This window comes from Dermacentor andersoni, chromosome 4, assembly GCF_023375885.2.
Source record: "Dermacentor andersoni chromosome 4, qqDerAnde1_hic_scaffold, whole genome shotgun sequence".
NCBI lineage: Eukaryota > Metazoa > Arthropoda > Arachnida > Ixodida > Ixodidae > Dermacentor > Dermacentor andersoni.
The window spans coordinates 216,421,760-216,447,726 of record NC_092817.1 but is presented as its reverse complement, the minus strand read 5'-3'; the positions used below and the strand labels follow the sequence as shown (position 1 = coordinate 216,447,726).

General features: G+C 50.7%; 1 long non-coding RNA gene across 1 annotated transcript; it reads right to left on the bottom strand.

The window, feature by feature from the left end:
* Positions 1-178: 178 nt before the first annotated feature.
* Positions 179-21,403, bottom strand: LOC129386711 (uncharacterized). Its single transcript, XR_008614012.2, has 3 exons — positions 21,216-21,403; positions 18,685-18,744; positions 179-276 (listed from the first exon to the last, which is right to left on the bottom strand). It is a non-coding gene; the product is annotated as an uncharacterized lncRNA (long non-coding RNA).
* Positions 21,404-25,967: the final 4,564 nt, after the last annotated feature.

Sequence of the window (25,967 nt, the reverse complement as noted above, 5' to 3'; positions counted from 1 at the left end):
CACCCCTTTCGACATGCCTGTGCAGCGCACTAAGATTGCTTCCGCAGCCACATGCAGCTAGGTTGCCAGCCAAGCGAGGGCCGCACACTTCAGTGTTCCCTTTAACAGTGGACTGCACTGTACATCAGTAAAAACTCTCAAACTGCAGATGACTCCAAACTTTCTAGGAGTGCTTTCTCGGATTGCACATGCAATTTTTTTAATGTATCGAGTGAACTTGACAATGACATTCTGTTGCTGAACATGAGGTCGCCGGTACATTTCTCAGTTCTGTTCCTAGTGAGAGAGAAAAAAAATAAGCAAAATCACATAGTCACATTGTAGACAACCTAATATTGATGTAAAACTTCCCCCGACACCATCCCTAATAAGCCTTTTGCTAAGTTGGATTGTTAAACCTTATATATCAGGTATTTTATGGCTTAAAAAGAGAGGCTGTAGTTTGGTTATGTGCAATGCATTAAAAATTGCATTTGCAACTGAAGCAATGCATTTCATGTAGAAAGAACGTGTGAGAGCATGTACTGCTCAAAGAGATAGGAAGATCTTTCAACCACATCTCTGAAATATGCCTCATGAAATAGCACTGGAATGCAAATATCTTCTTTATTGACAAACACAAACAAATCTGCATGCTTAACTTCCGTGATGCCCATTTGTACCTGCACTTGGCAGAAATATGTGGTTGCACGCTTTAGGTTGAGTCAAAGACTTTTCTTTGTTTTTCTCCATAATCTCTTCCAAGAATTTTTCATGAACACCAGGCAAGCAACTAACTTTAACTTAAACCTTCCTTATTGCAGCAATGTATACGGTGAACGATTCATAGAGTTCTTTGGCGCTTTAACATGGAACACTGTGCCTGTGGAAATAAAAGTAACCAGACATTTTGACCTTGTATGTAAACGCTTCTTCTTGTCTAGCCAAACGTAATAGCTCTTGCTTAAAAAGAAGTACTTGTTCATGTAAAAAAAATGTTTTTACTCATTGAGCCGATATGTATTTGGTCGACCTGCATATGTACTTTTGTGTATTGGACCAGCTACTAGCCACATAGGCTATTGGTCCAACTATTTTTGTACACAGTGCTTGACTTGTTTAAATAAAACTCACGTTTTCATTGATTGATTGAAGGCATTTGATTTCCAGTACCCTCTTAGGACAACAGTTGCACATTACTAGTACATCTGGACTTGCACCCATGTAAAGAAAGCCTTCCATAATGAAAAGTCCACACTGCCTCACAATGAAATTCTCATGATTGGTTCGCTGGCTTTGATAACATTTGCTTGCATTGCCTTCCAGTACACTGCCACGACACATTGTTGCTGTGCGGATATTATTCTGCCGCATCACTTTTTTTAACAGGAGTATGAAATCACGTGGGCGCATCTTTGTCCTCAACGTCTTTACACGGGTAAATATGCTGTAGGCAGTAGAAGCTGTAATCATGCATACCCTGTGGTGATACCAGAGACTAGATTTTGCCTGATCTCGTGTTAACTTTTCAATCATTTTAATGTCGTCGTGACTCTTGCTTTCCTGCAAGTGTTCAAGTAGCTCTTCTGGTGTCACTTCACCACTCACGCTCAGAAAGCTCCTTAACTCCTTCAAAGAACCAATGAGTGTGAAGTCTCAGGGAGCTGGCTCAGAAGTGGAACATCCTGGTTCTATGATTGGCTCCAACATGGCTTCTGTTGGTGAAATACATTTTTTTTAGAAAGAATGTGCAAGTAACCTTCACAGTAGCATGGAGCAAATCGGCATGCACAGGAAATATGATGAAGCAGATAAAATATATTGTAAGGAAGATGACGAACGTGCGCGCAGTCAGCAGCATCGGCAGCATCAAGCACGCAGCAGAGGCTCGAGCTCGGGGACTGTGCTCGGTGCATCGTAGAACCGGCGGTCGCTACGAACCCCAATAAACCTCCTTTATAAGTGGTGGAGGTGCGGGGTAACGTTCCACTCTACCATCCTGGAACTCCGTTCTCGGACGCTACCCTCTGCCATGCCGGACGCCGACCAGCAGACTCTTCAATCGCCACCCGTGCCTTGCGCTGGCATCGTTCGCCAGCGGTAGCCTCCCATCTGCAGCGGAACCGACGACAACGACGTTGAAGAGTGGCTGTCGTCCTACGAACGGATGAGCGTTCACAACAAATGGAATGACTCGGACAAGCTGGCTTACGTATCATTCTACCTCGCGGGCGTGGCCAGTCTCTGGTTCAGAAATCATGAAAGGGATATCCGAACGTGGTCGGCGCTCAAGACGTCGATTACAGAAGTATTTGACCGACCCGCCGTCAGGAAACTCCGAGCCGAGCAGCGTCTGCGTACACGCGCACAGGACACGGCTGAGGCATTCACCAGCTACATAGAAGACGTTCTCGATTTGCGCAGGCGCGTGAATGCTGCCATGACGGAAGCGGAAAAGATCAAGCACGTCACGAAGGGAATCGACGATGACGCGTTCCAAATGCTTCTGGTCAAGGACACGCGCACTGTTGGCGACGTCATCAGCTTGTGCCAGAGCTATGATGAATTGCGTAAGCAGCGAGCTCTGACAAGGCGGCATCCCACACCAAATGCGGCATCACTCTGCAGCCTTACCACCGGCCGAGAACAAGCCTCCCTGATAACGCAAATCAAGGATTTCGTCCGCGAAGAAGTCGCACGACAGCTATCTCTGGTGTCCGTCACTCAGGAGTCTGCCAGCACTTTGCGTCTCATATCCGTAACGTGATCCATGAAGAGGGCGCGGAAGCGTTGCCGGCTGTTCACCAGCAGGATGTCATGACTACACCAGTCACTTATGCTACGGTTGCTGCAATGGCCCCTCGCAGTGTGCCCGTGCGTCGCTTCCAGCAGCCTGTGCACCGCCCCCCCCCCCCCCTCCCGTCCCCTGGACCACCACTGCCGTCGCTAACCCGTGGCGTACGCCGGACAATCGCCCTATATGCTTCGCATGTAGGTATCCCGGCCATGTCGCAAGGTTCTGGCGCCGCCGATCGCAGGCGTTCGATGACGATCGCCGAGCGCCCTATGTGCCGCCTGATGAAAATGCGCCTTACGAACCCTTCGACCCATCACCAGCTCGCTCCCAGACTGATCGCCGTCCTCGCTTCGAACGCCTCCGGTCACCCTCCCCACGTCGTCGATCGCTTTCCCCTATGCGTCGACGACCCGTCTCTAACGAAGAGGGAAACTAGACGACGCAGTTCCTGAGGCAAGAACTGCGCAAGTGTCGACATGCCGAAGTCCTCCTCCTTTACCTGCCAATGTCATTGATGTGTTTATCGAAGATGTCGCTACAGTCGCCTTAGTCGATACCGGTGCCGCTATTTCAGTTATTGATGCCAGGTTTTGCCGTTCGCTTCGTAAAGTGACGACGTCTCTGTCTGGATTGTCGGTCCGAACGGCGAGTGCTCAACCAATTTGCCCTACCCCTGCTTGTACTGCCCGTGTGATCATACAGGACGTTTTGTACACGAATGAATTAATAGTTCTTTCATCGTGCTCCCACGCCGTTATTCTAGGATGGGATTTTCTCTCACGCCACAATGACATCATCAATTGCGCTCGGGCTGAGATTGAACTTTTCCACCTTGGTGACCTGGCCTCGGTCGATGCTCATCCTGCCGCTAAAATTGTCGTTAAAGAAGACACCTGTATCCCCCCATGCTCTTCAGCATTCGTACCAGTCTTCTGTAGTACCACATCCGATGGGACGGTCTTCTTCATGCCCTCTCATCACTTTGTTACCGGAAAAGCGCTTCCTTTGCCCTTTGCAGCTTTCGACCTTACCGCCGGTGTGAGCACGATGCCCATTTACAATCATCTTTCATCGCCGCTATCACTGCTCCTCCGCGAATGCTTTGGTTACGTCGAGTCGGTCGATTCAACACGAATTGTCTCCGTCCTCGACGAAGTGTCTTCTACTGCCGCCCATGAACTGAGTGCCCTCTCAGTACCAGACTCAACATCGACTGGTGTTTTCAGCCCATTCATCGCCGAAGATCTGACGCCTTCGCAGCGATCTCAACTTGTCGCTATCCTTCAGTGCTTTCGCCTTTCTTTCGACGTTGCGCAAACCTCTCTTGGCCGTGCATCCACGGTCGAGCAATACATCGACACTGGCTCTCACTCACCCCTGCGACAAAGACCATATCGCGTGTCCACTACGGAACGTCGCGTCATTGCAGACCAGGTCGATGACATGCTCCGTCGAGGCGTCATTCAACCTTCCCAAAGCCCATGGGCCTCTCCCGTAGTCCTCGTTACAAAGAAAGACGGTTCCATCCGCTTCGGTGTTGACTTTCGACGGTTGAACAAGATCACGCCGAAGGACGTCTACCCATTACCACGCATCGATGATGCTCTGGACTGTTTACAGGGAGCCGAGTTCTTTTTTTCGCTGGATTTGTGATCAGGCTACTGGCAGGTTCCGATCGCAGAGGCCGATCACCCGAAAACTGCCTTTGTTACACCAGAGGGCTTGTATGAATTCACCGTCATGCCTTTCGGACTTTGCAACGCACCTGCTACGTTCGAAAGAATGATGGATAATGTTCTGCGTGGCCTCGAATGGAAAATATGTCTTTGCTATCTTGACGACATTGTGGTGTTCACCCCTGATTTCCCAACACACCTGCTCCGCCTCCAGCACGTGCTCAGTTGCTTGACCAACGCCAGGTTGCAACTTAACTTGAAGTGTCGATTTGCTGTTCGTCAGCTAACAATTTTAGGCCATGTCGTGTCAAAAGAGGGCATTCGCCCGGATCCCGAGAAGCTACGTGCTGTTACTGCGTTCCCAAAACCTACTACTATGAAAGAGCTACGCAGTTTTATCGGCCTCTGCTCTTACTTCCGGCGATTCGTTCGAAACTTTACGTCAATTATATCGCCTCTCACGCAGCTCCTTGGTGGCGCTAGAGATCTCTCATCATGGTCTCCAGAGTGTGACAACGCCTTTACAACCTTGCGCCGTCTTCTCACGACGCCACCCATTCTTCGCCGTTTTGACCCACAAGCGCCAACCGAAATCCATACCGATGCAATCGGTGTAGGCCTTGGCGCTGTGTTGGCACAGCGTCAACCTGGCCACCCAGAATACGTCGTCGCATACGCGAGTCGCACGTTAACCAAGGCGGAGACCAACTACAGCGTTTCCGGAAAGGGGTGTTTAGCCAATGTGTGGGCGCTTGGCAAGTTTCGCCCATATTTATACGGCAGATTTTTTGACGTAGTGACCGACCACCACGCACTATGTTGGCTGTCGACGCTCAAAGATCCATCGGGCCGCCTTGCCCACTGGGCATTGCGAATCCAAGAATACGACATCCGCGTGGTGTACCGTTCCGGGCGAAAGCACTCCCACGCTGACGCGCTATCCCGATCACCGCTTCCCCCAAAGGCCAGTCACGACTCCCCCTGCGAGTGCACATTATCCTCTCTGGACGTTGACACTATTGCTGCTGCACAGCGTAATGATCCCTGGACTGCATCTCTGCTCGACCTTCTTTCGGATACGTCGAAAGTTCCAGCGTCACGTACGCTTCGGCGCCAAGTTCCTCATTTTGCGATTCGAGACCAGCTACTATATCGACGCAACTATGCCCCAGAGGGACGCACCTGGTCACTCGTCATTCCGAGATTCTTGCGATCAGAGCTCTAGTCTTCGTTCCACGTCAACCCTCAGTGTGGCCATGCGGGAGTCTTCAAAACCTACGAAAGACTTCGACACCGCTATTACTGGCGGGGAATGTATAATTTCGTTCGAAAGTTCGTCCGCTCTTGTCATGAGTGCCAACGCCGGAAAGCACCGCACATTTCCGCCGGTGAACTGCAGCCTTTACAATGCCCACCCCGACCCTTTGATCGCGTGGGCATAGATCTCTACGGGCCACTTCCGTTGACTCCTGCCGCCAACAGGTGGATAATCGTTACGGTAGTCCACTTAACCCGTTATTCGGAGACTGCTGCTCTACCAAATGCTACAGCGCAGGAGGTCGCCAATTTCCTACTTCACCGTTTTCTCCTTCGTCATGGAGGCCCACGTGAACTTTTAAGCGAGAGAGGCCGCGCCTTCTTATCTGAAGTCGTCGAACTGCTTGCTGAATGCGCTATTGTTCATCGTAAATGCACTGCTTATCACCCACAGACTAACGGTACCACGGAACGCTTTAATCGAACTCTTGGTGACATGCTCGCCATGTATGTCTCACCTGATAACCCTAATTGGGGCTTAGTTCTTCCGTTTGTCACCTACGCCTACAACACCGCGACTCAGGCCACTACCGGATTCTCACCCTTTTACCTTCTTTACAGCCGTCATCCTTCGCACACCATCGAAACCATTCTGCCCTACCGGCCGGACCCATCCGAATGCCTGCCGATCTCGGAAGCCGCCAGACAAGCAGAGGAATGTCGCCAGCTTGCCCGCCGATTCGCCTCGGATGACCAGAACCGCCAAAAAGCCGTTCACGATGCCCAGAACTCGACTCCCACTTTTCTCCCGGGCGCTATCGTCTGGTTGTTAGTGCCACACCGCACGCCTGGGCTCGCTTCAAAACTCCTTCCGAAGTACGACGGTTCATACCGCGTTCTCGAGAGAACATCACCCGTTAATTACCTGGTTGAGCCGCTAACGCCGCCTTCCGACATGCGACGTCGTAACCGCAAAGTCGTTCACGTTCAGCGTCTCAAGCCGTATCACCATTCTACCGTCCTTCCAGAAAACTAAGTCGCCAGGATGGCTCCTTTATTTCCGCGAGGTCATAGTAAGGAATATAACCAACGTGCGCGCAGTCAGAAGCATCGGCAGCATCAAGCGCGCAGCAGAGGCTCGAGCTCGGGGACTGTGCTCGGTGCATCGTAGAACCGGCGGTCGCTACGAACCCCAATAAACCTCCTTTATAATATTTTATCTTGGATGCGAAGTACACAGATGCTTCAATAATTAATTGCTGCGGTAGTCATCCCACCTACATGTGAACTTGTGGTCAACGGACACTCTTTAAAGGTTTCAAAGCAACATATCCTTAGCAGCAAATGTTTGTAGCTGGAGAAATGCATTGAAGACACGTTGGAGTCTACACAAGAGAGCCGCAAGGTTTGGTGCAATAAACATTACAGTTTGCTACATGTAGCTGCCTATGAAGGATATTCGAATGCATGAGCCTTACAACACCTCACAGACCTCACAGAATTCGACCTGGAATTGGAGCGGCTTCGTGCGATTCGCCGTCGTGCCGAAAGAAGATATCGACGAACTAAGTCAATTCAGGATCTAAGAACAGCCAGGCGAATGCAAAAGAAGATACAATGCCGTATGGATAAACTAGAGGCTCAGCGGTGGTCGAAATTTTGTGAGTCGCTGATCCCCGCAAACCGCTATCTCAAATATGGAGAACTGTGCGAGGTCTACGTTCTGCTCCGGAACAGTGTTTCCCGTTTAAGGCCCTAGCACTATCCCAGCGCCGACAAGACATTGATGTAGCGGAAGACTTCTGTGCTATGATTGCGGGCCAGCCAACTCGCACAGGTTCGCATACAATGAACCGTATTCCAGATTGACGAGATTCACGCATGGATCTGCCTTTCACGACGCAAGAGCTTGACGCGGCGCTCACCTTATGTAATCGGTCGTCGTCGCCTGGTCCGGATGACAAATCTTACCGCATGTTATGTCACCTTGGTGAACGGGCACGAAGTGCACTCCTTAATATCTATAACGAGTCCTGGCAGGAGGGCAAAGTTCCCCAAGATTGGAAGATCAGCCGCCTGCTACCGCTTCTTAAGCCTGGCAAGTCTCCCTTAGAGATTACTTCATACCGACCAATTGCGCTGGCAACTTGAGTTGGGAAGGTCATGGAACGAATGATCCTCGCCAGACTTGAGTGGTACCTTGAACATTACGAAATCTACCCGGACGCCATGGCTGGTTTTCGACGTCACCGATGTTCTGTCGACAACGTTATCGATCTGGTAACCTATGTTCAACACCAAAAGACGTGTAAGAGGTTATCTCTCGCAATGTTCTTTGATATAAAGGGAGCCTAGCACAACGTTCTTCATGGCGCCATACTCGAAGCATTGGAATCGGTGGGCCTAGGCGGTCAATTATATCGTTGGACTCGCAGTTATTTACATAGGCGGTCTCTATTTCTTAACACTGAAGCTGGCCCAACCTCGCAATATTATACGCACCATGGAGTTCCACAAGGCGGTGTGCTGAGTCCCACGCTTTTCAACCTTGTACTCATTGGTCTCGTGGAACGACTTCGGAACACAGTTAAAATATCAATGTATGCCGATGACATTTGCGTCTGGGCATCTGGTGTGACACGGCTGCAAGTCCGCGCCAGGCTTCAAAAAGCTGCCACGTCAACATCGGCGTACTTAAATGAACAAGGCCTCAAGATCTCGCCAGAAAAATGCGCATTGGTCGCATTTAGCCGAAAGCCAATGAGATCATACGCTGTCTCTATCGACGGTCAAAGCATACCTTATGTCAGGACGCACCGATTCTTAGGCGTAATCATTGATCGTGACCTCTGCTGGAGTCTTCGTGTGGCCTACCTAAAGAAGCGCCTGACGGATATCTCTAATGTGTTTAAGTTTCTTGGAGGAAATGTCTGGGGTACTTCAGTACATGTAGTGATGCAACTGTACAGGACGCTCTTTCTTGGGTATTTGCGATACAGCTTGCCTGTGCTGACCAACACCTGCAGAAGTACACTCGAAAGCGTCCAGGCCCAGGCACTTAGAGTGTGTCTTGGATTGCCGCGGTGTTCGTCAACGGCTGAAACAATTGCCATTGCACACGATTTCCCAGCCAATACCCATATAGTCATGGAAGCGCTCAGAGCACACATAAGACACGTTGCTCGAGCCCCTGCCCATCATATAGCCTCACTGCGAGAAGATCGACCACGTGCTTCCTTTTGCGAAACAGTCCTGCCTTATCGTGCATACCTTCCATCAGGTTATACAGCTCCAGCGAAAGTTTCGTTTCCACCATGGTGCTTGGCTCAAGCAAAGGTTCGACTAATCGTACCAGGAATACGAACAAAAGCCCAACTCTCGTCTCCAGCCCTCAAGCAGCTTTCACTGCTCTTGCTGTACGAGACGTACAACGAGCATCATCATCTCTATACTGACGCTTCAACCACGGTGAATGGGTCTGCAGGATCAGTGATCTTTCCTGCAAAACCTTCCACCATAAAGATTCGACTATCTCACCAGACTACATCGACTGTCGCGGAGCTTGCTGCTATTCGTTGTGCTCTTCGTGTAATTTCTGCAGAACTACCCAAGAAATGGAGCGTGTTCACTGACTCCAAGGCTGCTCTTCATTGTTTCGTTTCTGCCTTACGCCGAGGACCCCACGAACAACTAGTTCTAGAAATCATACTGCTGCTTCATCACCATGTCGAGCAAGGACACGACATCCCGTTACAGTGGATTCCAAGTCACTGTGGCATAATGGGCAATGAACATGCCGACGCAGCAGCACGATCTGCACACGAGGAGGGCTTGCAAGACTCCATTCAATTTTCAAGAACAGACGCTGGAACCAAAATTCGTATGCTTGCAATGAAGCCATCAAAACTTTATGGAACACACCAAGCTTAAAGCATACACGTCTACACCGACTGGACCCATCCCTTCGACTTCGACCCCCATCTGGACTCTTTCGACTCGAAACAGCAGTACTTTGCCGACTGTGGCTTGGTGTCGCCTAAACAAGATCCTTCGCCTTCCGAGTCGGTATGGACGACAGCGCGGCTTGCAGACACTGCGGCGGCGAGGAGACTATCGAACACGTGCTTTGCCACTGTCCTAGATACAGCGCGCACCGGCTCTCACTAGCGACCGCGTTGGCACGCCTTGATGACAGGCCACTTTCAGAACAGTCAGTTTTGGAATGCCGACGTGAACTGTCGTCGCATAAAAAGTCGGTCAAGGCTTTGTTGACTTTTCTACGTAACAGTGGCCTATTAGAAAGACTCTAATGGCCCAATTTCGCCCCTTCGCATATTTTTTTTCTCACGCTTTTATTTTTGTCCCGCTCTTCTTTCCGTCTTCCACTTTTCCCTTCCCTTAGTGCAGGGTAGCGAACCGGACGTTTTAAGTCTGGTTAACCTCCCTGCCTTTCCCTCAGATGTGTAATAAAAATGTGGTTAATATTTTGCAGGCTTAGCTAAACTGAATGAACTGCCTAAAGCTTCATATGAATACAGCTGGTACAGTTTAAAAGTGGTTGTGTAACAAGCATGTGACGCCCCCTCGGGCATTGGTCCGCCAGGCTCGGTAGGCAACATTGGTCACCGCACCCAATAAACACCGGCGAGCACAGCTGCTCGGCGGTCAGTCATCGTTCGTCACCACCACGCTGCGGAGAGTCTGTCTAACGAAGGGTGCCTCGAGCCCTCCCTCGTTCACGAACCCGGGCGGATCGTGACGCTGGCGAAGAATACCCACGGATCGTCCCACGCCGCAGCGAGTGGTGAAACACCACCCCCGTTGCTGCTGCCATGCCGATATACGGAAGGCTCGCGCAGTTCGAGGGAGATGGGTTCGCCTGGCCAGTTTACGAGGAACAAGTCCACGTGTTCTTCCGGGCAAACGACACATCCGAGGCCAAACAGCGGGACATTTTTCTGGCCAGCTGCGGGACGCGCGTCTTCAGGCCCTTGCTTGACCTTCTCAAGCCAGCCACGCGGCATGTTAAGACGCCGGGTGAGCTGCTTGCCATACTGCGCTCGCATTTCAACCCTGCACCGTCCCCACTTATGGAGTGTTTCCGCTTCAACAACCGGAGCCGCCAGGAAGAAGAGACCCTTGGGCAGTTTGTTGCTGCGCTACAACGGTTCGAGTGCCTGCGTTTTCGCGGACCAGCTGGACTCGCTGCTCCGGGACAGTTTCGCCTGCGGCCTCAACAACCCCGCAATGCAGACGCGACTCCTGGAGCTTCCCGACCCCTCGCTGGACAAAGCCATGAAGGCAGTGCTGGCAATGGAAGCTACTGCCAAGGACGCCGGCGAAATTGCCCGTGCGACTGGCTCACCGTCGGCGGAAGCGGTGGTCAACAAGTTGGTGACAAAGGGCAGTACCTGCGGTCGCTGTGGTGGTGCGCACCCCCCCCCCCCCTCACAGTGCCAGTTCTCTCAAGCACAATGCTTCCCATGCGGGAAAACTGGGCACCTGGCACGGCTATGCCGAAGGGGGAGGATGAACACCAAACAGCAGCAGCAGCCTGGTCCATGCCCAGGTACCACACAAGCCCGCGGCCAGGGTAGCCGTGGCAAGGGTACTCGGTGGGGGCGTGCGGCAATATGCTCGAGCTCTCCCGCGGCGAGGCTTCACGTCGCTGCCCAGGATCCGCCGATTTTCGATATGTGGCACCCAGGCTTTGTTCCGTCGTCTGTGTCACCGTACTTGCTGACCTTCGAAATCTGCGGGCAACCCATTTCCATGCAGATGGACACAGGGGCCAGCGCGTCAGTAATGGCCGGGAAACTCTTCAAGCGTACTTTCCCCATCATGTCCATCGTGCTTCGGGCGTGATGCTGTGGAGCTACTCCGGTCAGCTCTCCCAGGTCCAGGGTGAGGCAGAGGTCACCATTTGCTTTGGCGACAGGGAGGCAACCCTTCCCCTTTGCTTAACCAAGAGGTCGTAGCCAACGCTGCTGGGCCGAAACTGGATTCATGCACTGGACGTTTGTCAGCCAGAGCACCAGGAAGCCAGCCTGCATGTGGCGAAGGACGTCCCCAGCCTCCTGACCGAGTTCAAGTACCTGTTCCAGCCAGAAGTGGGTACATTTGCCGGTGCGACGGCTGGCTTCTATGTACCTGAGGGAGCGTGGCCTCGTTTTTTCAAACCTCGCCCACTGCCGTTTGCCCTGAAGGACGGGGTCACCCAGGAGCTGCAACGGTTACAGCGAGAAGGCATCCTGGTGCCCGTCAAGACGTCTGAATGGGCCGCTCCCATCGTACCAATCCTCAAGCGAGACTGCGCTGTCAGGATCTGCGGGGATTTCCAGGTTACCATCAACACCGTCGCTACCGTCGAGACGTAGCAGCTGCCCCGGATTGAACATCTCTGGTCAGCGTTGTCTGGTGGACCGAAGTTTACCAAGCTTGACCTGAGAGATGCTTACCAGGAGGTGGGGCTCCAGGATGCCTCCCAGAAGTATGTCACAATATTGACACGTGTACTTATCTTTATCGGGCGACCACGTTTCGCCGCTTAACAACTGTAATCGCAAAGCGAGGGACGCGCCTGCATGTATCCGACGTTTCTGGAAAGTTATCGATGCTTCTGCGCGGCTGTCTGTTGTCGCCGAACCTTGTTATCTGATTTCATCGCGTAACGCGAATGGTGTAGAACTTTGTGGAAGGCACGCGGGTCCAAACGATTAGTCTGGAACATTCGACGACTGCTCTAAAAAGCCGACGCGCTTGACCCGCTGATCAGATTTTCGACGATCGCCGAGCGTGTTCGCTGCTATCGTTGTGCTATAAGTGTAGCCTGTTTTGTGGGCACAGGTTCGCCCAATAAAAGTTTGTTTTGTCGTTCACAGTATTGCTACTGTGTTATTCAACGTCACCACCACGTGACATCTGGTGGAGGTGCTTTTCGTTCATGTACCGGACGCCCCCGACAAGCCGTGATCCAAGCCCGGACCTCAAAGAGAACACCAACGTAGTCCCAGAGCATCGAGCAAGCCGCCGTCTTCAACAGCTGCCCCCGGAGCACGGACTTCTACCTGAGAAGACCAAGAAGATTGTGGACAAGGCAACCCCAATGGCAGCCCCAGCGTCCCCCATCGTGCTGCAGCAGCCCAGGGAACCTCCGACGTTCCGCGGATCAGCATTCGAGGACCCGGAAACCTGGCTCGAAACGTATGAGAGGGTCGCTAAGTTTAACAGTTGGGACAGCGACGACAAGCTGCGGCATGTCTATTTCGCATTGGAAGACGCCACCAGGACGTGGTTCCAGAATCGGGAAGCCACCTTAACGACGTGGGACCTTTTCCGAAGCGGCTTCTTGCACACGTTTACAAGCGTCGTGCGAAAAGAGCGAGCCCAAGCTCTACTAGAAACCAGAGTGCAGCTGCCAAACGAGACGATCGCGATCTTCACGGAGGAGATGGCCCGTCGTTTCCGGCACGCCGACCCGGAAATGTCGGAGGAGAAAAAAGTTCGCTTCCTGATGCGCGGCGTCAAGCAAGACCTTTTCGCCGGACTTATTCGTAACCCACCGAAGACTGTGGCTGAGTTTTCTGCAGAGGCATCGACGATCGAGAAAACTCTGGAGATGCGCACCCGGCAATATAACCGCCAGGGGCACACGCCGCAGTATGCCATCCAAGGACTGGGTTCGGACGACCTTCAAGAGACCATCAGGGCCATTGTGCGCGAAGAACTGCGCAAGGTCCTGCCTTCGTCGCAGCCTCAAGTAGCTTCGATCGCTGACATCATGAAAGATGAGGCTCAGCGATCACTTGGGGTTCCTGAGGTGCAACCTCAATTACCGCAGCCCCAGCCAGAAGCGATGACCTACGCCGCCGTCGCACGCCGTCAAGGTCCCCCTCCGCGACCACGCCAGGGCCCTGCAACGACGCAATTCCGTCGTCCGCTGCCGCCACCACGCCCACCCGTCGCCCAGCGCACCTACGCGAGGAAGACGGACATTTGGCGAGACCCCGACCACCGTCCGCTCTGCTATCACTGTGGAGAAGCCGGCCATGTGTATCGCCGATGCCCATACCGGGAGATGGGACTGCGAGGTTTCGCCGTCAATGCTCTGCGCCCGCAGCGAGGTGAACGCCCTCGCGATATCGCCGACTACCTCGCCGCTACTCAGTGGAGCTCTCGACGACCGTCGCGTTCGCCATCACCAGGCCGCTACCTGTCGCCGCAGCGCCGACCATACACTGGCCCAGCCCGGGGCCGGTCAGCGAGCCCGTATCCGGAAAACTAAAAGCAGCAACCGATGGAGGTGCGGTTGCTGTTCGTCGAACTGACGAAGATCCTCCGCCGCCGACGAAGACGACGAAGAAACCATCTCGACGACCTAATGACGACACGCCGCCGTCTCGACGAAGTCAGGAAGCCAAGACTACACCGACGAAAGACGACTTGACGACGCGACGTTCCAGCTTCAGTTCAACACTACGCAGCCGTGATCCGACGCCGAGACCTAACTGTAACGCAAGACAAAGAACCACCGACCTCGACGTGCTTCTCGACGGCCACGCAGTCACCGCCTTAGTAGACACAGGAGCCGATTACTCCGTCATGAGTGGACCCATCGCCGCCTAGTTGAGGAAAGTTAAGACTGCATGGGAAGGCCCTCAAATTCGCACCGCTGGAGGACACCTGATTACGCCGACTGGGATCTGCACGGCAAGAATTACCGTTCATGACCGGACTTACCCTGCCACCTTCGTTGTCCTCCAACAGTGTTCACGAGACGTCATTCTCGGCATGTACTTCCTGAATCAACATGGCGCAGTCATCGACCTGAAGTCGAAATCGATAACGCTGTCACAAGATCAAGCGATACCGCCGGAGAGCTGTCGTAGTCACCACGCCTTGAGTGTGCTCGAAGATCAAGTGAGCATCCCGCCGCGCGCCAGCATTATTATTTCCGTCGGCACTGCAACACCAGCTGACGTAGAAGGCGTCATCGAGGGCGACGAACATCTACTACTCGACCGTGAAATTTGCGTCGCAAGAGGGATCGCTCGACTCCACGGAGGGCAAGTGGAAGTTATGCTAACCAACTTCAGCCAAGAGTTCAAGCACATCAACAAGGGCACGACAATCGCATACATCGAGGAAATTGTGGAAACCAGCAATGCCTTTGTCCTCTCGGATTCAGCCGCATCTACCCCGATGAGCATTGTCCCCGAACCAGACTTCGACGTGAATCCAAGTCTTCCTATGAGTAAGCGGCAACAGATCAGAAGTCTTCTCCGACGATACAAAGACTGCTTTTCGACGTCATCGAGGATTCGACAAACACCAGTTGCAAAGCATCGCATAATAACCGAAGAGAGCGCTCGACCACTCCGCCAGAGCCCTTACCGAGTTTCGACGCGAGAACGTGAAGCTATTAGGCAACAAGTCGACGAAATGCTGCGCGACGACATCATCCAGCCGTCGAAAAGCCCGTGGGCCTCACCTGTAGTCCTGGTAAAGAAAAAGGACGGAACCCTACGCTTCTGTGTCGATTATCATCGACTGAACAAGATCACGAAGAAGGATGTGTACCCCCTTCCACGGATAGACGACGCATTGGATCGGCTCTGCAACGCTAAATACTTCTCGTCGATGGACCTCAAGTCTGGCTACTGGCAAATAGAAGTCGACGTGAGAGATCGCAAAAAGACTGCCTTCATCACGCCAGACGGCCTCTACGAGTTCAAGGTCATGCCATTCGGACTGTGCTCGGCGCCTGCAACGTTTCAGTGCGTCATGGACACGGTGTTAGCCCGACTGAAGTGGCAGACGTGCCTTGTTTACCTGGATGACGTCGTTGTCTTCGCCGGAAATTTCGACGATCACCTTAGGCGGCTTGCGACAGTGTTAGAAGCCATCAAGTCATCAGGGCTCACTCTGAAGCCGGAAAAGTGCCGCTTCGCTTACGATGAGCTTTTTTTCCTAGGCCACGTGATCAGCAAATCAGGAGTACGCCCCGACCCACAGAAGACAGCTGCCATCGCAAAGTTCCCGCAGCCAACCGACAAGAAGGCAGTGCGCAGATTCCTTGGCATGTGTGCCTACTATAGGCGCTTTGTCAAGGACTTCTCACGCATCGCGGAGCCGCTAACACATCTAACCAAATGTGATGTCGCGTTCAAGTGGGAAACGCCGCAGGCCAAGGCATTTCAAGAACTCAAACGACGCATGCAGTCGCCGCCGGTACTTGCACACTTCGACGAGGACGGCGATACCGAAATCCACACTGACGCCAGTAGCCTAGGCCTCGGTGCCGTCCTAGTCCAGAGAAAAGAAGGACTTGAAAGGGTGATATCGTATGCCAGCCGGTCGCTGTCAAAAGCGGAAAGCAACTATTCTACGACTGAAAAGGAATGCCTCGCCATCATTTGGGCTATAGCTAAATTCCGACCTTCACTCTATGGCAGGCCATTCAAAGTCGTCAGTGACCATCATGCATTGTGTTGGCTAGCTAACTTAAAGGACCCTTGAGGACGGCTGGCGCGGTGGAGCCTCAGACTACAAGAATATGACGTCACGGTAATATACAAGTCCGGAAGAAAACACTCCGACGCCGACTGCTTATCGCGCGCCCCCATCGATCCCCCGCCGCAAGACGACGAGGACGACGACGCCTTCCTTGGGATAATAAGCGCGGAAGACTTCACTAAACAGCAACGAGCAGACCCGGAGCTAAAAGGCCTCGTCGAGTATTTGGAAGGAAACACCGACGTTGTCCCTAGGGCATTTAAGCGCGGGTTGTCGTCGTTCACGCTACAAAACAACCTGCTCGTGAAGAAGAACTTCTCACCAGTCCGCGCCAGCTACCTTCTTGTTGTACCGTCTGTGCTGCGTCCAGAAATACTGCACGCCCTACACGACGATCCAATCGCTGGGCACCTCGGATTCTCCCGGACGCTGTCGAGAATACAGGAAAGGTATTACTGGCCGCGTCTGACCGCCGACGTCGCCCGTTACGTCAAGACATGCCGAGACTGTCAACGACGCAAGACACCACCGACAAGGCCAGCAGGATTACTACAGCCGATCGAACCTCCTCGCCGACCATTCCAGCAGATTGGGATGGATTTGTTGGGGCCGTTTCCGATATCAACATCCGGGAATAAGTGGATCGTCGTGGCGACGGACTATCTCACCCGCTTTGCTGAAACTAAAGCTCTACCAAAAGGCAGCGCAGCCGAAGTGGCGAAATTTTTCGTCGAGAACATCCTGCTGCGACATGGTGCCCCAGAAGTTCTCATCACCGACAGAGGAACGGCTTTTACAGCAGAGCTCACCCAAGCCATTATGCAGTACAGCCAGAAAAGCCACAGGAGGACAACTGCCTACCATCCGCAGACGAATGGTCTCACGGAGCGCCTGAAAAAGACCCTCGCCGACATGCTAGCAATGTACGTCGACGTCGAACACAAGACGTGGGACGCGATCCTGCCGTACGTAACCTTTGCGTACAACACGGCGGTGCAAGAAACAACACAGATCACGCCGTTTAAGCTGGTTTACGGCAGGAACCCGACGACGACGCTTGACGCCATGCTGCCGCACGTAACTGACGAAGAGAATGTTGACTTCGCTAGCTATCTCCAGCGCGCCGAAGAAGCCCGACAGCTCGCCCGCCTGCGAATCAAGAGCCAGCAGATGACCGACAGCCGACACTACAACCTCCGACGACGCTTCGTCGAGTACCAGCCTGGCGACCGTGTTTGGGTCTGGACCCCGATACGCCGACGAGGACTCAGTGAGAAACTACTCCGACGCTATTTCGGACCCTACAAGGTCATCCTACGTATTGGCGCTCTGGACTATGAGGTCGTGCCAGACGGCATTTCGCATTCACAGCGGCGCCGCGCACGATCTGAAGTGGTCCACGTGGTGCGCCTTAAACCATTTTACGGACGCTGATGAACTTCCTTAGTTTGTTGTTTTCTTTGCTACGAGTGCTTTTCTTTGTTACTTTCGTTTGTTAGCAGCATCGGGTCCATGCTTTTTAAGAGGGGGGTAATGACACGTGTAGTTATCTTTATCGGGCGACCACGTTTCGCCGCTTAACAACTGTAATCGCACAGTGAGGGACGCGCCTGCATGTATCCGACGTTTCTGGAAAGTTATCGATGCTTCTACCCGGCTGTCTGTTGTCGCCGAACCTTCTTATCTGATTTCATCGCGTAACGCGAATGGTGTAGAACTTTGTGGAAGGCACGCGGGTCCAAACGATTAGTCTGGAACATTCGACGACTGCTCTATAAAAGCCGACGCGCTTGACCCGCTGATCAGATTTTGGACGATCGCCGAGCGTGTTCGCCGCTGTCGTTGTGCTATAAGTGTAGCCTGTTTTGTGGGCACAGGTTCGCCCAATAAAAGTTTGTTTTGTCGTTCACAGTATTGCTACTGTGTTATTCAACGTCACCACCACGTGACAATATCGACAACTTTGGGGCTCTTCCAGTACACGCGCTTACTGTTTGGTGTGGCCTAAGCCCCAGCCATATTTTGAGAGGGAGATTGACAACCTTTTCAGGGGCATGAGGCACGTGGCAGTGTACTTGTAGGACATCCTGGCTGCTGGCATAATCTGGATAATCCCTGGATAATCCCTGGATAAACCCTGGATAATCTATGTGATTATCCAGGGAAAATGTTTGAGCAATAATCTCCTAAACAGCAGTAAATACGTTATTCGTTAATCATAGCTGCCACATATTCCACAACTTTACTACAGCTACAAACAAATGTAGAGGCAATACGCTGTCATTAATACATATACAATACCTTTAAAAAAGGTAGCTCAATCGTTAAACCATCCATTCCAAACTTATGAAAGAGCAGTGCTTATACATGATGGCCTTAAGAATGTGAGCATGCGCGTATTGTAATTTCGTTGATAGAAACTTGTCACAAGTGCACACATACATTCGTGGTAATATTTACCAGTTGACAGAGCCTCCAACTGTGGTGCATCCTCGATGTTTGCGGATGTGACGCTGTCCTCTGCAAGCACAATATACTTCAGTTAAAATAAACAGATGGCTCCAGGTTAATGAGCATCAGTTTCATATATCAGGAGCCCTATAAGCCATGCCATTCATATCAAAAGGTGAAGGACTGGCCCATGATATTGCTATAATCATGCCTAGTGACTGGCAACTTGGTACTGACATGCAGGTGCGAAGCAGCAGTTCAGTCACTGAAACCCTTATGGATGTGCGCTGCGCCTATGCAACACAGAGTGTGTTCACACCACAGAAGCTGACCATACCTGTGGTTCGGGACCTCTAAGCAAGAGGGTCGATGCAGTCTAGGCTGACAAAACGAAACGCCAGCACCGTATTGCACCTCGGCGTTCGTTTCAAGCAACACGTCACGGCTGCACCACTAATATTGAGCTGCAAAGTTTCTAAAATCCTGATGCGCCCCCCCCCCCTCCTGTGAACTGGTTCATAAGGGTGCAGGAAAATCACACGAGCATATTATGAGTGAAAAGTATCACAAGTAGTCTCCTAAGAGCGAGTGCCTGCACAATATCTTAAAAATGGAATCTTGTTAACAGACCCATAGACGTCATTGCAAATTAGGTTTGTACTTGGGACACCTCGTGGGTGTGTCTTACAACAAACATTTTTGGAACCGCTTCATTTTTAGAGGAGCATGCAGCCATGCTTGCAAAAGGCATGCTTCACTGCCAGCGCAGACGCTCTCTCCTGCTACCTATACTAGGGTCCGCTTCAAGGGACCGTGCCAGTTTTACGTGGCGAGTCCCACTTCCTTTTTCTTTCTGTTCCTCTCTTTGCTGTACGGCGCCCTCCCATTGGCACTGATCATTTTGCATTGAATGATTGACCTAGGTCACGTGCCATAATCAATGATGTCGGTGTGCCGGCATTTGGGGATAGGATCTTCGCTCTATCACTATTGCTCCCTCGAGAAGCAGGGCGCGTGGGCTTCCATTTGAAATTTCAAATGTTGTAACTCTGCGCAGGTGCTTGGTACTTGGCTGACAGGATTGCTACGGCGTGACCTTTGTGCTATGCTTGTCTGTTTGTAAAGGCCAAAAAATGGTGAGAGACCCTTTAGAGACTAGGTGAACAACATTTCCCTCTGCTTTTTAGTTTCTAGCCCTACAACATTTTGTGTGGTGCTTGAGCAATTGTTTTTGCTGATATGGCTTAACTATTACTGCTGGCAACATAATTCATTGAAGACATGACTGGAGGGCACCATGTAATTATTTACTTTCCCAAAATCCAGTGTATTCAGTCACTAAAGACACAGGAAAGTATTGCAGTGCTGTGATGTAGCGCAGGATCACTGCCAATCGACAAGCAAAAAACAAAATATTAATCCACCATCAGACCAGTAGTATTACTTTTCTGTTCAAGAGATCTACATTCGCTGCTAAAACGTTATTTTGAAATTATACCGTTCTGTGGAATCAGGTACAAATACATAGCAGAGCAGGTTTGTTAACATTTGTTGAAACACGTAATGTTGGTACGCACATACCATTCTCATTTGAGCTGAAAGTAGTTGTTTTAGGGCAATGTGCACCTGCAGAATGAGTCTTGAAGCTGTGTTTCCTGGACAATGTGCAGCTGGTAGCACCTCTCATAAGTATTAAATAAGGCAGTACGGACGTCACACAAAATATCACATGCGAGGCCACAAGCATAAAAACATTTAGCTCACGGCCCCACACTACATAAATATCATGCATTCTTCGCTAAAAAGAAAAGTGCATTATTTCTCTGACCGCCATCTCTGGAGTTGATATACATTGCAATTTAAACGCCGCAGAAGCATGACCTTTTGCACACACTGCAGAAATATGGAGCTCCTTGTGTCTCAGGAACCTTACGCACCATGTAATCCCAGTCACCGAACGCAGCAGGTCCATACTGTGAAATGTTGGCAGAAAGTTCACAGGGGCGCGCAAACTGCCCTATACCAGTGAAATGATGCACAGTTATGAGAAAAAGAAGCAAAGCGGCTAACAAATATTCACGCATTGCTTTTCGTGGGACGAAAGTGCTGCTTCGAGCAACAAACGACAATCAAGACGAGAAACGATATGCTCATCGGTTACATACTATGCGTGAGAACGACTGAAGGTTGCGGGCTCTCTACAGCGGCCCATTTATCAATCAGTACGCACAGTGCCTGAGGGCGATATTATTTTTTACGCATCGACAGTCGCTTCAGTGTACTAGCGTCGGAGTATATTCCGTGGCGCACATTATGTGTCCTATCTGTTGATCCAACGGCTGTGCCTCCGCACTGCCAGTGAGCCAGACACCGTGTGTAGGTGAACACGCTAGGCAATTTAGCGCAGTCGGGGCACAGTAAGCACCCCTACTGCGTGCCTAGCACAGTCGGGGTGCTTACTGAAGTTCGACGGGTGGCCTCTGGTGAGATGAAGTTAGTTATCTTGTCAAAATATGTTGTGCGAACAACGCTTAACCTACCTGTGATAAAACGAGCTCAGCAAATTCTGGAGTAGTCCCTCGGTTGGCGTGCCGAGCCATTAGGGTTCGCTCGCCTCACGGCTGGTATCCATGCTGCTCTCTTCGCCGGATACGTCTTCTCTGACGAAAAGCGAAATAAACTGATGCTCCGTTTGCCACTGAAGTAATTTGAGCCCCCATATGCGACACAACTAGCCGGCGTTATCACAAAAAGAGCACGATCACATTCGCGCCTCCCCTGCGTTGAATGTTCGTCTACTTTTCGCATCTAACCGTGCAGAGGTCGCCAGTGACAGCCGTGTTCACGCATTCGAAGCCGTATTCTTGCAAACCGTCCATTGTGGCTCGTTATACCTTGCAAGTCTAGCCCCGATTGTATAACTACATGTATTACCAAATGTGCCGCAGGTTTTCGCTTTTTTTGGGTACAAAAGTCTAACACCTGCCAAATTTTTTTCTTTTGCCTTCAATAAAAGTTTATACCTTGAAACCCCCCAAAAATGCACTGGAAGGATTCGGAGCCCAGCTCCGTGATTTTCTTTAACAAAATTCTTCGGCCGGTTTCGCTTTTGTTCTCCAGCACGTGTTTCTGTCATAACAGCATGATTCAAAAAGTGGACACGTAGGAGCTAAATATCGCAATATGTTGACAGCGGCTAAGCTTGCCCCATTGGCGAGTATGCTGCCACACAACAAATTTTTTCCTGATAAACGGAGCCGCAACCTGTAGCAAAACATCTTGCAGTTCTACTTCGTTTTTCATTTCGGGCAGCGATTCCGGGCAAGCCCTTGCATATATTTGTTTGTTTTTTGGTCCCCCGTACGTGAGACATTTTATCAAAGGACACCTAAAGCAGTGAATCATAAAATAACCTGGCTGAAGGGAAATAATCGCCGCAAAATAGTGCTTTCACCTTTCTCCGAGTAATGGCCAGCGCCGATGCTATTCCTGTAATTTGTCAGCTCCATGAGAATTCAAGATCACTAGAGCGGGCGATCACAAAATAGCACTACTTCAGCTGAGGTGATGGGGATGCTGCAGTTACAACAGGGCTGTGCATTAGCAGATTCGCTGTGAAAAAGCCGATGTGTGCTTGAGCTGGTCAATTCCTTTTGCTTTGAGATGCACTATCCAGGCGTAGACTGCTGTGTCTGGTGCTAGTTGCAGTGCACAAAGAAAGTAAAAAAAAGGAGGTAACTGCCAAAGCGAATATTTTTTTACGTGCACGAAAAGTGTTTTAGCAAGCCTGCGCGTTCTTATATTGCTACAGTTCCGTGCATTACTGCGCGTAAAGATACACTCTGTGCGATCTCTTCTTCGTTGGTGTTGCGCTTCTGCTCGTCAACCAAGTGCTTGCGTTTATGTTGGTTTGCGCGTAAATGTGTAAGTTAAACATTTGTTCTCTGCATCGACACTTAGCAACGCGAGAAAAGCCATCAATTTTCTTCGACCGTGGAGCATCTGCGGTCGTCTGCTCGATCGTTCGTCGACCGGCGCTCTGTTCCTCGACTCCCTCGCTTTCGCTGCTCGAACTTTCGCGTCGCCCGTGGCATAATGTACGCGGAGTCTTTTCCTTCGGTTCTTTTTCGCATAGGTTAACTCGCACATCTGGAGCTGATGCGACTGCCTACGGATGATTTTTCGAGGCGGAAACCAGATTTGAATAGGCCGTCGGTGGAATGTCGGCTAAGAAAAATGCTGATTTTCCTTTAAGCGAAAGCTTGTTCACATCTGCTCAAACATACGGTGCTTATTTTTTAAGGCGGCACTTTTGTGGCGCTTAGGAAGGATACACTCCAGCAGAGCTGCTAGCAAGGTTGCGTTTCACACTTCTCTTCGTGGAGCTTAAAGCGTTGACGGAACCGCCAGACGATCCCGTTTCGTGAAAACGCCTGCCCTTCTTTGGAAACTGTGCGTTGCAATATCTTATGGAAATATAGCCTAGGAACTGCAAAAGGTTGAGACGTGTTCGTGAAATACCGCAATACCTGGCGCTTGGCGTCTGCTTGCTGACAGAAGTGAGGTGCATAGGCGTGTGTTGGAGCTAGTAAAAGGATCACAAGTTGCTTTAGTCCACAGTAAGCTAATTCTCTGACTTGAGATGTTGGAGAAACACCGTAGTGTAGCAAAACATTAAAAGTTCATAGTGCTCTCGTGTTCCTACTCGTCCTGCGCTCATCATGGTGTAGGAGCTGCACAAGTTGTTTTACGCAGTTCTCTTTATACTTTAGTTCGAACACAATAACTAAATAACATGAGATGAGTGAATTCAACGGCATAGCCACACGAGCGGATCACATTCGTTGCTGGAAGGAACCCTTTCACAAATTTGAGTAGAACGAAAGCTTCTTTTCTGGTTTTGTGTTGGAGGCTCTAGATTTATACACAGTACCAACGGCTTAGCTTGAACGCTGTGCGAAGAAACATCCGCTTCCCATGACGCGTTGCTTGCGCGACTGTTTCTTTTTTTGCTAGTGTCCCTTCGTGTGCGTACGCGTCTGCATACTCATTCTTGCTTTGCCTCAAGCTAAATATAGCAAGCAGTATTTATAAAATAAAAGAAGTTTCGGTTCTACTGGCTGAATGTTAGTGTTTCACACTCATCAAGAAATCGTTTTGTGCTACAAGAAATAGGGAATATAGAAAATGCGTTCGTGCTCTGGCTGCTTAGAAGGCAATCATTAGAAACATTGTGAACGAAAAAAAGTAAGGTTCAGAAGCGGCAGTAGATATGCGAATCCTATGTGCAGTTGAAAACGCTTAAGCTATATATATATTGAACTGTCATTTTGGGAGCACATCAAGTGTCCAGCATGTGATCAGTCGACGAAATCGAGTGATGTAAGTTATTTTCTGCAGCGCAGTGCTGATTGTGCAAAACGACTTACGTAAAAGACGAGGCCACGAGTTTCTTATCGTCTTGCTTCCTTTGTAAAAGCTATAATATGACACATAATGCCATGTGGACTCTCTATCACTCTAACCCTTTGTGCAGTTGAAGAAGCATAACAGCCAACTTTTCGTAACCGTTATAAACGTTTCGACGCAACAAAAGTCGAGCTACCAGCAGCTGCGCCCTTGGAAGAGAATGATATTCTTCTATTCTTATGCAAAGAAAGGATTATTTTATTATGTACTGTTTAGAGGAAGCGAAACCCACGGGAATACCGAGCGACGGGGACATGGCACGTCTTTCTTTCAATTCGCGTGTTTCGCTATCGCTATAGTGTACATAATGCTCTACCAGTTGGCCAATCAATGCGTCCTTTATTTTGTCTTCGGGTTTTGTAGGATTGACCGCACGAAATGGTGGGCAACGATATTCAATGACTAATAACACGCTATACTCAGAGCATTTGAATATGTCTCATGATGATTAGGGAAACCTGCTTTACCGATTTACTGCATTTGTACATAACCGCCAAAATCGCTTCAGGGTCCCCTTAAATAGGCAGCTGATGTAAAATGGCTGACCATATCGTCGGCAATGAAGTACAATATAATGAGTGCTTTCGTCATCACAAAACTAAAAGCCCTGTGTAAGTAAAATTGAGGCAGTATTCAAATTAGAGACTCCACATTTACAGAGCCTATTGATCTATGGACAAATCATGCCGCGAAAATGAAGGAACATTGGTTTCGAGTCGACCGCAAATTCAAGGAATCTCATTTTTTTCCCGACCTACTGAGCGTAATCAGCGGGCAGACAGGAGAACTAAAATAACCGAAGCTATTACAATTTGTATTTTTTAAATGAAATGCAGGCCTTTCGCCTCTTAATCGTAGAAAATATGTTGCAAAGCTTGAAAGCACCCTAAATTATTTAATGACTGAGTGAATGAACTTTATTGTGAAGTCCAAGCTGCTAATGCCAGAAGGTGGGCGGCCGCCATATTCCACGTAGCCGTGGCCCTGTCCTGACAGACTAGGCCTGTTCACCAGCCGTAGCTGGTCCTCAGGTATAGGCTTGCCAGAGTGGCCTCCCACTGGCCTTCAGTTGGTGCTTGAATAGGCGTTGTCCACGGGTTCTTTGAGCGTTCCCAGACTTTGTGGCAAAGCGTGTTTTGTGTATTGCAGGATTGGCACTCTCTTGTACATGCTGAAGGGTATCTAAACATCTGAGGGGTATGTGCCTCTAAACACTTTTTATTGCTCGTCAACGATTGGGAGGATACGGTCTCCTTCAACCATCTGAAGCCTGTCTACTCGGACTACGACGCTTTAGCCGCTTCCACTGTCACGTTCCCTCCCGACCAGGCTAAACCTACTCGCCGCGTGCGTTCGTACCACCACTATCCACACTTCGCCATTCATCCCGCTCACGGCTTTCTCGCTAGAAGTGCGACCCTCGAGCTCGATTCAGCTGGAGCCGGATTCCGCCATTTCCACTGCTTGCGCACTGTCAGCGTGCCGAGCATGTCGTCGTCATCTTCTGTCTTGGAATCGCTGCGGCACGTAGTAGCGCGCTATCTGACGTATGTTATGAAGCCGTTCATACACTATGCGGCTGGGTACTGCCTAGAGTTCCAAGTGGGTTTTTGCTACCGGCAGCAGGGCCCGGGTCTGGCGTCCCATCAGCTTATGGACAGGTGACTTAATTGGGCACATCGTCACGGGGAGGGTTGCGCCACTCGATCAAAGCTGTGTGAAAGCCAGACATGTTGAAGGAGCATTTCATTACTAACAACGTCGGTCTTCCGCTTCTGAATTCCAGCCTATGCCCTCAAGTGCTTCCGGTCGACATGTTCTTG